We start from the raw sequence: 13,253 nt of genomic DNA on the forward strand, positions 1-13,253 counted from the left end.
TAACTTTTTTTTTTACTTTTAATATTCAGAAGTGGTCCAACGTCTTTAAAACAAGTGTCAGCAGTTCTCCAAGTAAGCCCTTAATGCTGTTGGAACATGAGATTAAAAAAAATTACCTGCAGTAAGTTAGCATGCAAGAGGCAAGAACCTCCAATAGAGCCTTGGTGTAATGAACATAGAACAACAAATTGTCAGACATAATGATGTATGTATAAAATGTCAATATAAGTGCACAAAGAATATATAATATAATGCAACGAAGGTTTTTGCATGTGTGTCATATTATACTGCATGGCAGCAAGCCCCCTCTCCTCATTATGGAAAACAATTTACGGTGCTTACCTGCTAGAGGTGGAACATCCCATTAGTTACAACACTCTTATTTCATACTTAGCAGGCAACACTGCGGAAGCTGCACAAATAGTGTGGTCATAGAAATTTATAACTCCACATGTCTCATGTTGAAAAGTTTGCGTTTTGACACCCTAGCTACATGTACATTACAACCATAACTTGTGGAGTGAATGTTGCATAAAGTACACCTTCTCTGCATACACTTGTGATCAAGTGTGTATGTTTGTGTTGGTCACGCACGGTGGTAGCTCCATGGCTGTGGAATCGCGCTGCTGAGCTCAAGGGTGTGGGTTTGATCCCAGCTGTGGCAGCCCAGTTCCGTTGGGGGAAAGTGCGAAAACACTCATGTACCATGCGTCCCATGCATGCACACACACACACACACACACACACACACACACACACACACACACACACACACACACAAAAGTGGTCGAAATGATTCTGGAGAACCCATTATGATCTGTCTCTCAATCAGATTGTGCTTTTGTGCACGTAATACCGCAGATCTTGATCAATTTATTAAGACCTTGTCGCCGTATAAACATCCCACTTCAGCCATGCCATGGTGCAGACGGTCACAGCTGCTACGTCTTCTATACAATAGTTTCTTTATATAGTATGACAACAACACAAAGTTAACATTAAGCTGAACTATACATAACAAGAAAAAGAAAAAGTGCGAATGAGAGCAGTGAGAGGGGCATTGCCCATGCAATACCCCTCTGAAGCACTGACAAAGACAAAACTAATGTTTGAGTAAAACAAATTTACACAAACGCTGCTCTACACAAAGCTTTGAGAATGGCAAATAATTTGAGGAAAGTTGGCCTTAAGAGGAAGCTTCAGCTCGGGCCTAACTCCGACGCGGCCTATTCAAATACATGCAAAACACAAAAACGCTTTTTTGGAATAACCCCTGCACCGATCCTAATGAAATTTGTTGCATTTGAAAGAGAAAGTTATATTCTAGTGACTGTTGGAAGCGGAATTTAGATTTCATTTAAAATTTAGATTTTTTCATTACTGAGATATGGAGTTGTAAGATTGATAATTTAGTTATCTGAAAATCTTCATTTTTTGCGAAATTTTATAAAGAATTGACGACCTAAATAAAAAATTCCAAACCAGCCGTCACCAAATTTCATATTTTTCTTTTAAATGCAATAAATCTTGTCAAATTTCGTGCAGTGATTGCTGAGAAAAACAAATTCTCCTTTTACATGTATTTAGATAGGAGCACCCGAGCTAAAGCTTCCAAGGAAAACTAATGACACTATACCAGTTGACATTGCTAAAGTATTCTTTCAAAGCTTTATATTCGTTAATCTAACAGGTTTGCTATTCGTATTAGAAAAAAAATGAAAGCCCATTGTTCCATTTTTTTTTCTTATTTCATGCCAAAATGCCAGCGTCGGTATGTAAGTGTGACGTCACAAATCTCAAAGTATTTTCCCTTATATGAGCCATTGTGGGTCAGTTAAACTTCTTGAAACTTGCCAAGTTCAGTCTTAGGCTCTCGGGCAGGGATGGGACGGCCCAAAGTAAATTTGGAACAATTTTCGGAGCAAGTAAAATTTCATTTCAGAGCAGTTTGGAGCAGATAAAAATTCATTTCAAAGCAGTTTGCGACAGGCCAATCTGAATTTTGGTGGAATAATGGAATACAGCAACGCACTTTGAAACCACAACACAATGCAGAATAAACCAACACGAAGCGCAAAGTAGAAGTGCACTTTGTAGCTGTCCGGCACTGGTATATGGACGAATGGGTCGAGTGGCAGCACGGCACATGCTTTCCTGTAAAGCCGAAAACACTGGTACGCACTACCACTGAACTAGCTATTCCCACGCTGAAGCTCATGATGAAAGCGGAAAAATGTTCTCATATTATGTGGACAAATCAACACGGCAACATAATTTCTGGGTCACCATATGTCACCGCAGACCCAGAGAGCTGCAATGAACCCTGGGCTGATATAATGTAAAACTATTCCAAATATATGGACACTCCAGGCATATTTCTGCCATTGTTGTCACCGTTGCCGCCTGCCGTATGCTGTTCTGAGAGTGAAAATGTACAAGGTTGAGGCGACGAAGGGGGCTCAATCTGATGTGCGCACACAAGGGCGGAAAGCTGGGAGGAAGCGCGCCGTCTTACACCACGCGCAAGGCACCCGGGGGAGGGGAGGGTGCGGTTCTACTCTGGTGGCGGCGGCTGCGTATGGCGCGCTGCACGGGCTCTTTCCTGAAAGCAATGAGCGATGGACGCAGAGTGCGAGTGCTGATAGCTTCATGTGCACCGTGTTTTCACCGCTTAGTTCGCGTTTAAGCAGCCGGCAGCACGAAGGTCAATTCGCTCACTGCTGCTGCCGCGCTTCCTCACTCCAGCGTTTAGACAGCGAGTTTCCTCGGTCATCGAGCGAGACAGATTCATGTTTATTTGTGTGTGCATTATATCTTCCTTGCTAATTTAGTAAAATTTAGTAAGCGAATCTTTACAAGTTGACACTGCCAATAAAACTACTATCCTCACTTCTTATAGCTGTCTACTAATTTGCTATCACAATCGCCACTTCGCTTTTCGGGCGAAACTGAGATTTTTATTCTAAATCTGCCATTAGCTCTTTGCGACACATCAAGCTAGCTCAACCTCGCCCATATTGGCATAAAGACAGATCAGGATAGTTTTACATTATACCGACCCTGGGGACAGAGACGCCTGCCCACTGAACCCACCTCGCCTCCCTAATATCTAGTTTGCTTGCAGCGCCCTCAGCCTACTTTTCGTCGTTTCGTGCCTCAGCTAGGGAGCACCACGCCACTCAGCCCACTCAACTGTATTCTAGTATACTCTAAATACAGCCGTGCTTGTCGTTCCAAAAGCAGCAACAACAGACAGCAGTGGCCGCGCGCATGCCAGCCACTTACAGAAAGCACCAGAAAGTCCAGTGTTATAAGCGCAAAAATGTGCAGGAGGCGCCAAGGAGTAGTGTGTGGAATGTGAATGGCTTCACTCTTGTTCGCTGAACGAATCCACTTGCTGTTCACAGCCACTGCCGGAGCACACATGCTGATGCCGTTCCGGTGCAGCATGATGCAATTTCAGTCAATTTTCTGTGTTTGGCGCAGGAATTTGGCTTTGTATCAAAATGGTGCAATTGGCGCAGGAGTCCCACAACTGCTCGGGTCATTATTAAAGTAAGTATCTGTGACTCGGCCAGGCCTAACAAAAGACAACACCATTGCTGCAAAAGTGCTTCAATTTCTATATGCCAGATGGCACCCCAGCACTTGCCATTGGTTATTTGTTCGCCACACAAAGTGCTTCACTAAATGTCTCATTGAGAACAACAAGTGTATAGTGTGATCATTACCACTCTGAATGCATCCATATAAACAGCAGAAATGCCACATTAAAACTGTGTAGCGTCGTCACGACATTATTGTCTTCTAAGGAGATGACTAATTTTAGCCAGCACTTTGTAACACGAATGAACCGCATTTCTTACTGCAGCGGGAGCAGTTATGCAAGTCTCCATGTATGAGATGCGTGCTTGCCTCACTTCAATTGGAACATGATTCAGATGCAGCTGTGGAAAACAAAGTTACGGTTTCTATGGCAAACTCAGCGTGGCGACAATGCGAGCGAGGGAGTGGTAGAGATGTTGCGACGCCGCTCAGCTGCAAACAAAATGGTAACACATTGTTTTCCACTACCCCTGTAGCACTGCCAATGAATAAGAACGAACCAAGTGTGACCCACAACACTGCGCTGATGCCCAAGCAACATTAAGCTCAATGCCCATTTGTTGAAATCAAAGCTGACATTGCCTACACAACATCATCACCACTACAGGTTTGCAACATCTGCAAAGCTGTTCTAATCCCACTGCAATACAATGCATCTTTATTAGCTGAGCAGCTCAGCATAAAAATATACAGGTTTTGCAAGCGCATGTGGGATGTACGTAAAGAATGGAAATGGAAATACAGTATGCAAGAAGGCATGGCAGAAATGAGGTTCTATATATTCTTCCAGATATTTGTAGTAAAAAGGGTATAGAATTTAATAAGCAATAAAATCAGTGTTATCTCTCATCTCTCTCCTGGTGGTACAGATTTGATGAACGCCACTGATCTTGCTTTCTGTACTCTTACCAAACACACTGTACCTTCAGTCACAATTTAAAGTTCAAAGGGCCATGAACGACCTTTTATAGAAGTTGAGAAATGCATTTGAAGGTAAATTAGACTATTTCATAAATTCTTTGCTGCAAAACGTTCTTCAATGCATCTAGCAGAAGCAGATATTATTGGCAATCAAACATACCATTTGTGGTGTTTCTGCTTCATTTTCAATTATTTGCACTGGGAAGGCTATAGTGGAGCGAAGTGTGTCCACAATGCTCTGCCTACTGGATGTCACTGTGGCGCGCAGTTCAAGTTTGATTTTGGCTGTTCACATAGATGCCACTACTTCCGATTTGGCATCTGCATTGTGCCAAACGCGGTTGTCCTCAGCGACCTGCAGTGAGCTCCGCAAGTGGACTCGTCATGGCAACCCGCGGCAGCCGAGGTATCTATGCTACACAGCAGACGTAGAAGCTACATGCAACTGCAGCGTTTGCCTTGTGCATGACAGGGCTAGAGTGTGCGCTCGCACTCATATGCTCCTGTCTGGCTGTGCTACATGGTGCGGACCAGCTTTGTCCTGCAGTAGCTTCATTGAAGGGTAGTAGCCACATCCAAATTGTGCATTTTGAAGCGCTATCAATAGCTCAATACAAAGTAGTGTCTGCCAAGGTGTAACCAGGAGCGAGTATGCGCTGGCAAGCGTGCATGTAGTCCGACTAAGTTTGGCGTGGTTGAGGCTAGTTGGGTGTTCAAAACTAGCCGAAATTAGCGAGACCGGATGGCTACAACACTGATAAGCAGGGTGGCGAAAGTTTAATTCCTACACAAGCGGCGGCGGCCGAGCATGGGGAGATGATTTTCTTACTTCAGCCTGTTCATTTGGCTGCATCAATAAACATACGCAGTAACAGTAGAAAAACACACACTGATCCAAACACCCTTCTTGACTGATGTCAGCTATTTGCCAATAGCAGCAGTTGTTGTAATCAGCTGTTCACCTCGCGACACCCTCCGGTCACGGCTCGCACGATTAAGGGGGGAACGGGCTGATGACCAATATCCCAATAAAGAAAGGCGTCAGGCAGGGAGATACGATCTCTCCTATGACATTCGCAGCGTGTTTACAGGAGCTATTCACAGACCTGGATTGGGAAGAATTGGGGATAAAAGTTAATGGAGAATACCTTAGTAACTTGCGATTCACTGATGATATTGCTTTGCTTAGGAACTCAGGGGACCAATTGCAATGCATGCCCACTGACCTGGAGAGGCAGAGCAGAAGAGTGGGTCTAAAAATTGTTCTGCAGAAAACTAAAGTAATGTTTAACAGTCTTAGAAGAGAACAGCAATTTACAATAGGTAGCGAGGCACTGGAAGTGGTAAGGGAATACATCTACTTAGGGCAGGTAGTGACGGTGGATCCGGATCATGAGACGGAAATAATCGGAAGAATAAGAATGTGCTGGGGTGTGTTTGGCAGGCATTCCCAGATCATGAACAGCAGGTTGCCATTATCCCTCAAGAGAAAAGTGTATAATAGCTGTGTCTTACCAGCACTCACCTACGAGGCAGAAACCTGGAGGCTTACGAAAAGGGTTCTACTTAAATTGAGGACGACGCAACGAGCTAAGGAAAGAAGAATGATGGGTGTAACGTTAAGGGATAAGAAAAGAGCAGATTGGGTGAGGGAACAAACGCGTGTTAATGACATCTTAGTTGAAATCACGAAAAAGAAATGGCCATGGGCAGGACATGTAACGAGGAGGGAAGATAACCTGTGGTCATTAAGGGTTACGGACTGGATCCCAAGAGAAGGGAAGCATAACCAGGGGTGGCAGAAAGGTAGATGGCCTGATGAGATGATGAGACGCCGGATTGGGGGAAGTGACTGAAAAATGACACGCAGGGCATAACAGGAGCAACGGATGACGGGAGTGATCGGCTGCTAGAACTTCATCATGAACTTTTTCTGTACTACTTTGAACTTTCTTGTAAATATGTAAATGTAAACGTGTTTGTAAAATGTCCTCAATATTGGGCCCAGCCCCACATTCACTTACTCCTCCATGAGCAATGTAAATTCAACATCTTCGAACTCCCCAGTCACAACACCGTGCATGGGAATCTACTACTTTACGAAAAAAAGCATCCAGAAAAGAGTGAGGAGCAGGGTTTGTTGAAAAGGGAGCTTTGAGAGAAAGGTGACTTTGCGCTCCGTTTGTGAGGTCTATGCGCAACACATAATTGAAAAATTTGGCTCTCATGTTCACAGCAGCGTATCTTATCCACAGATTGTTTTTTTCACTAAGCTCGAGGGGTGGTTCAAGGCCCCTTTAAGGTGAAAAGGTTATAAAACATGAGCATTAGTATTTTGCTTGTGCAAGGCAGTGGGCAAGAACAACTGCCTAACCTGAAATGTTTATTAAACACTACTGCTTAAAGAGACTAGCGTCAGGTTGACAGGACCTTTGACAGGCGGTGATTTTTACCACATAATGTGAACAAGATCAAGGAAAGGAAAATCTATGCAAATGATTATTTTCAGAGGTACCACTGAATATATTTAAAGAAAAGAAATATTGAAAAGCTTATATTAAAATGTCAAAAACCCAACCTTGAGCTTATTTACTTAACAAGGCCTAACAGCCAATTAACAAGCTGATATTGCAGTGACTTACTCCTTACGTACATTTTAAAATGCAATATCAACCATTACCAAGGCACAAAAAAGCCCCCCAGGCAAGCGCAGAACCAAAAAGGCTCAGTAATCATTTTGAGTGAAAGCGATACGCTTTACAAATGGAAGCCTAGCAACATGCTTGCCAAACTGACAACCACCGACATTACCAGCTGTTTCCCACCGTCACCTTGACAGCCTTGCAGGAAGGAGCTAAACAAGTTGCAAAAGGCTTTCCAGGTCTATCGAAAAAAACCAAAACAAACAAAGTAGGGAATGCAACACTGACGAGTATCAAATGTAAGGAAGAGATGAAATTTTCATGTTTCCCAATCTGACAGAGCAGTACAATGTGTTTCCAGTCATGCTACTAGTTGTTATACAGGCACACGAAACATCAGGTATCTTTAACAAAAGACTAAGTGCTGTGACATGAAGAGAAAGGGCAGAATGTGCTCACCAGGAGGACGCAACGAAATGAGGCCAGAGATGATGAAAGCAAGTCCACTACCTCACACGACTCCTCCATCTCCTTCAGAATCATGTCTTCAATGGCCGACAGTCGACGGTCGCTCATTGCAAATCCAAGGCATCTGTCTGGGCAGACCACCTCCACGCAGCTGCTGCCCATCGCAACAATGCTGTCCATCCGTAATACGGAGCTTTGTTGTCGACTATACAAAAGGAACAATGGCCTCCGAAAGCCAAGTGTAGAGCGTAAAAAAGTCCACTGGCTTGGTGCGCTTCGAATTTAACAGGCCAAACTTGCACTGTGTGAGGAAAACCAGAGGCTGCTGGCAGATGACAGGGGACTGCTTGTGATCCGAGCAGCTGTGTGCTGCCAACGTGGCGAGCAAGCAGGAAGAAGGCTTTCAACTGAGTCCCCGTGCTTGGAATACCTCCCCCCTCTTAGCAAGCGAAAGAAAGGGTGAGGAGAGGGGGAAAGAGCACGAGAAGGAGCTTTGCGAGTGTGAGCAGCTGTCTCCACAAAACAGCTGTTCCCACAGGCCATACACAAAATGGCAGGACGCCGTGCTGTGCGACGAGGGGAGAATGATGACGCGCCTGAGGCTTACTGCAACTCTTGAGAAAACTTTTTTCTTTTTCTGCTGATCACACGTGTACACATCCACAATAAAATGAGGACAGGTACAAGTTGCTGAAAGCCTGGAGGGATGGCTACCAGCAGATGTCCACAATAACAAAATTATGTGCACAACTTTATCAACTTTAGAATGTCAAATACGAGGCATGGATGTTTATTGCTCAAATATGTCATGTCTGCCCACCAGTTCCTACATTTACAGAATCTCTCACTGAACATATGTCTACACATCTCCTGGTAATTTTTCCATGTTTTCAGTCACTGCACGAGCGCATTACCTTAAAGTGCGTAACCAAGTGCTCAGTAAAACAAAAATTAAGATGGTTTAGCTAACACTACTGTTCCTCTGATTTCCTAAAAAATTTTGGAACTTGAAATTGGGAGTCCTAGATCATGTCAATATGAAACAATGGTGCAAGTAACAATCAAGGGATTTTCATTCTTATTTCATCATTATTAATATTATTTTTACACTTTCCGGTTAACCTTCCTAGCTTTCAGCACATCTGTTCTTCCTTCTGGGGCATGTGTATAGAAAAGATCATTATCGCATGTTTCTTCAAATTTCCACCATGAGTGTCCTGAAAAGTTATGTAAGCCTTTCTTGTGATGATCGATATTGATGCAATCTGATGTAAATCAGCACATTAATAGAGAAATAGCGGAAGACTGAACTTGAAAGTTTGAATTACTTTGGAAACGTGGGTTGAGGCCTTACTAAAGCTACATTTCATTTTGCCCCACAATGATACTTCTGAAGCGAAAACCCAGCCCACTGGCTTAAAAAAAGAAAGTATTTGTAACCTAAGCTTAGAAAAAAAGGGGCCTTAAAGTATTTGACAATCCACCAGCATAAGCTATTAGGTACCGGTTTTCATAACGACATAACACGGAAGCCTCAGATGTTACAATCTCGATAATGAAATCAACTACTGTGCCAGGTAAGAAGGACATGCTGCTCAATGCTGTTATATGAACTGCACAAGTTGGAGAGATATGTGTAGGCCTATCTGCTTCACCCTCCCTAAAGAGGAATGTGGGGCAGCAGATCTTGTGAAGGCAAAGAGATGGAAAGGCAAAAATACTTCCAGTGGTTACCATAAGGCAGCTGATGCAGTGTATGCACGCTCTGCAGAGACCTGGCAAGCTCTAGGACGGTAACAATGACATTGCAAAATGCATGGGATGTAGTCATGACCATCACAAAGCAGTCAAATTCTATGTTAAATAGAGACAAGTGCAGAGTAGCTTTGCATTAAATGCACTGGATTCCACCCCATAGTAAGCAAGAACAATTACTGCAGTATACGGCAGCCATGACACGTGCCGACTACTAACACACTATTTTTTTTAGTCACTGCAACAGCTAAGGGCCATGTTCACGAAATTCACCACTGCTATAGTAAGCCTTCATTGATCACCCCACTTGAAAGGCTAAGCTCATCATCTCAGGGAATTGCAAATGCCTTATTAACATTATAGAAGTGACAGCTATGATGCACTGAACTAACTTTCAACTTAACATGCATGTCCAAAGTGCTGTTTGGCTGTACACAGTTGTTGCAAAGAAACTGCAACCTTCAGCAGAATTAAACGGAGCATAGAAGATCTCGCAACTAATGTACCTTTGGATTTCCAGTGTGTTTTTTGATAATGCTCACACTGAGCAGATCTGCCCACACAAATAAATATATTCAATGTCCAGCTTTATTTAAGTAATTACAAAGCTTAAACTGGAGCAATGCTACGCAAGCTTTATCATTTTTTTTTTCTCACTCTACAGTGTCAACATTTTTGTTACAGTGCAAATGCTCTAACACCAACACAGAGCTCATCACTTCATGCACTCGCCCCATGGCTGGCATAAGCAAGGGCCCAAGAATTTTATTGTGTTGAATATAAGATATCCTCACCACCAGGATTATGCAAGAACAATTCAAAGCAATGCAAACTATGACATGCTGCACTCATCTGCGCAAAAAGAACAGGAAAAAGTGCCCCTACCAACTGCAATTAAGCTTTAAAGGGATACCAATGGAAAATATTAAGCAGAGTTAGAACTCTGTTGCATAGAAAATATGGACGATAGATAAGCTGACCATGTTTGTCTCACAATACATGTACTACTGATGTAATATTTGTGGGGTAACAAAGCATGCAGACAGGGACTGAGTGAAGAACAACAGGACAAAGCACCAATTTCAGTGATGTGTTCTGTTGTACTTCCCTCAGACCCCATCTGTATGCGCCCTGCTATCCCTTTAAGATGCTTTACCAACTAGCCCAGAGTTGCGTACTAAACCTCCCACAAACCACAACACAAGCACTAAAGCCACTGGCTCTGTGCCATTAGAACTTGTGCAAATTAAAGCAGTACTGACACAAAATTGGGTGCCTTCTCTTATGCTTAACCGGAAGCTACTGATCCAAAAGAAACTGGCTTGCTCCAGTGCACGACAATTGTTTAGTTATATGCTCGTATCTCATGAACAGTCGCAGTTTCGATTACGAAAGCACTGCGATGTAAGAGACATGCTTGTAAGCAGTGATGATCACGTGAGCGTGCAGACCCATGATGCACCTCTACCATGCCATCTGTGCTCCAGTTTCGTCTGCTAGTCTGGTACTAGTCTGGTGGGAAACCTGTGCATTGCTGCACCAGTGTAATGCTTCATTAGACAGAAGTCCACTACGCACTATTATCCCGACATTAGAGTTCCAGCCATGTTTGAGCATGCCTACAAACTTCTTGGTGATTGCAGTTTGCTGTGTATCCGGAGAGATGTACAGAAGATCCCTCATCCATTTGGGATCCTCATCAGGTTACATCATTTACCAAGTTGAATCAGTGCAAAATCGCTCTGTTCATTTCATCTTGGCTAACTACCATCACACTGCTAGTGTTACATTAATGAAGAGTAGCCTTCAAATCCTATTATTATCTCTTTGTAGAAAGGAATTACGCATTTCCCTTTTTTATGAAATCTACTACCACAACACGTCTCTTTGCCCCCTCCACCCTGCACTTTATTATTCGGCTCGTCGTGATCGCGTACATAAAGTTAACGTACCCCATCTTAACACTGTCGCATGCTAACAATAATTCCTTCCTAGGACTTCAATCGACTGGAATAATCTACCTAGATCATTAGTAAGCATCAGTGACCCCACTCTTTTCAAGCAACATGAAATAATGTATGGTGGCAAATGGCATAATTACGTACTTATCCGTGAACATTGTCTGCTTGGTAAAGTGTACTCTTCGTGTATTTTCATATTATGCAAGTCTCTTTTTTGGTTGTTATGGCTACATTACTAGTTTTTTCATATCTCTTTTGTTCCCTGCACTGTGAATTCTTAGAACTAATCTTGTAAATTTTTGCTCTTGGAATGTATTCTCACCCCTCCCCTCTGCAATGTACAACTATGTACCTTGAGTCTCCCAAATAAATAAATAAATAAATAAATAAATAAATAAATAAATAAATAAATAAATAAATAAATAAAAGAGCAATGCTGGCAGTGACATCTGGTGATACAGTGTCCAACCAGAGAGCACAGAAAACTGTTATATATTTTACTTCACTGCTGGTGTAAAGTGTTGGCAGCAACATACCTACTCATCAACATGCTGTAGTTTTTTAGAATTCCTCTAGACAATAACATTGATGCGAGAAAAAAAAATTGTTTGAATGCATTGTAGTTGGATAAATCGTAACAAGATGTCACCATTTGGTACTGCCAGACATGGCACCGATAATCTGGTAACCCATAAAGGGTGACAAGTTTGCATGTACATTTCGTGTGCAACCAGTGCAAGGCACCTAATGTGAACAGTGCTGAATAGTCTTCCAAATGGGGAGGCAAGCCAGTGATGTTGCACGTCATGGAAATTAACTGCCGAAACTTGTGATGTAACATTCTTTACAAATAGGACCAATGCTGATAACTGCACCGATGGGTGCTATACTTTCCAATTCGTAGCTGGCACGAACTTCCAAATTAAAATGCACACTAAGCCCTATTTGCTATTGACTTTACAGATGATACCTATGAACTCGCAGCATTGTAATCTGCCAGTTGTTTCGAGTAATAATGTTTATGTCAGTACACCTTTAACAGTCAAATAACCGATTTGGCAAATATTTAATGTGGTATTGCATCCAAGAATTGCTGCATTTACACCATAAGTCAGTAAACATCGGTGACTACTCATAATAGCAGCAACTGACGATGCTGAGCAATTTTTTTTTTTTACAAGACATTATTATGCTACTGCCTCACATTACCCATGTAAATGCTGGCGTATTGCATTGATGGAAAAAGGAAAAGCGAGACCCACTCACTGGAGAAACACTAGCTGGAAACAGGTTCTAGCTAGTTTCGGACTGTGATGCACTAAGAAATGCAGTACACTAACGTAGCACTCATGCAACCGTGGCTACACTTTGAGAGAAATGCTATTGGTGATTTACATGGGTATTCATTGTAGCAGCTATTAAAGACATGCGTAAACCAACACAGCGCAGCCGCCAGAGCTACATAAAAGGCAATGCTAACACAGGTGGCAGTATAACAGAAAATTTTGCTTAAGCAATAGAACGAATGTACGTAAGAGCAAGTGCACTCTATCTTGCCTCTTCGAAATGCAGGTCCTCTGAAGAGAAGCTGTGATGCACAGCCGTAGGTGTGCTTTGCAATTTCTTGTGCTCTGGTGCCGTTGGTTAAGGCAACAAAGGAATTGAAGTTATGCAGAGCAACAGAAAAGTCGCACTGAAGGAGAAGCATTTTCCAGACATGGCGTTTGTGCGTGTGTCAATTATGGATCTGCAAAGTTAGAAATACTAGTAATAGTAAAGCAATAAATAAGAAATATAATACGCAAGTCGGATCTGCATAGACCTTTAGCTCACATAAAGTCTATATAAATGTCAGAGCAATATACGTCTGTCAAAAATGTTAAGAAAATGTGGATTTATT

At 42.6% G+C, this 13,253-nt stretch overlaps 1 protein-coding gene across 6 annotated transcripts in view; it reads right to left on the minus strand.

The window, feature by feature from the left end:
- The window catches only part of LOC135896089 (A-kinase anchor protein 1, mitochondrial-like), a 130,512-nt gene that overhangs the window by 25,306 nt on the left and 91,953 nt on the right, over window positions 1-13,253 (minus strand). The gene's annotated exons all lie outside the window — the stretch shown is intronic.

The sequence above is a fragment of the Dermacentor albipictus genome, chromosome 2 (assembly GCF_038994185.2).
Source record: "Dermacentor albipictus isolate Rhodes 1998 colony chromosome 2, USDA_Dalb.pri_finalv2, whole genome shotgun sequence".
Taxonomy (NCBI): Eukaryota; Metazoa; Arthropoda; class Arachnida; order Ixodida; family Ixodidae; genus Dermacentor; species Dermacentor albipictus.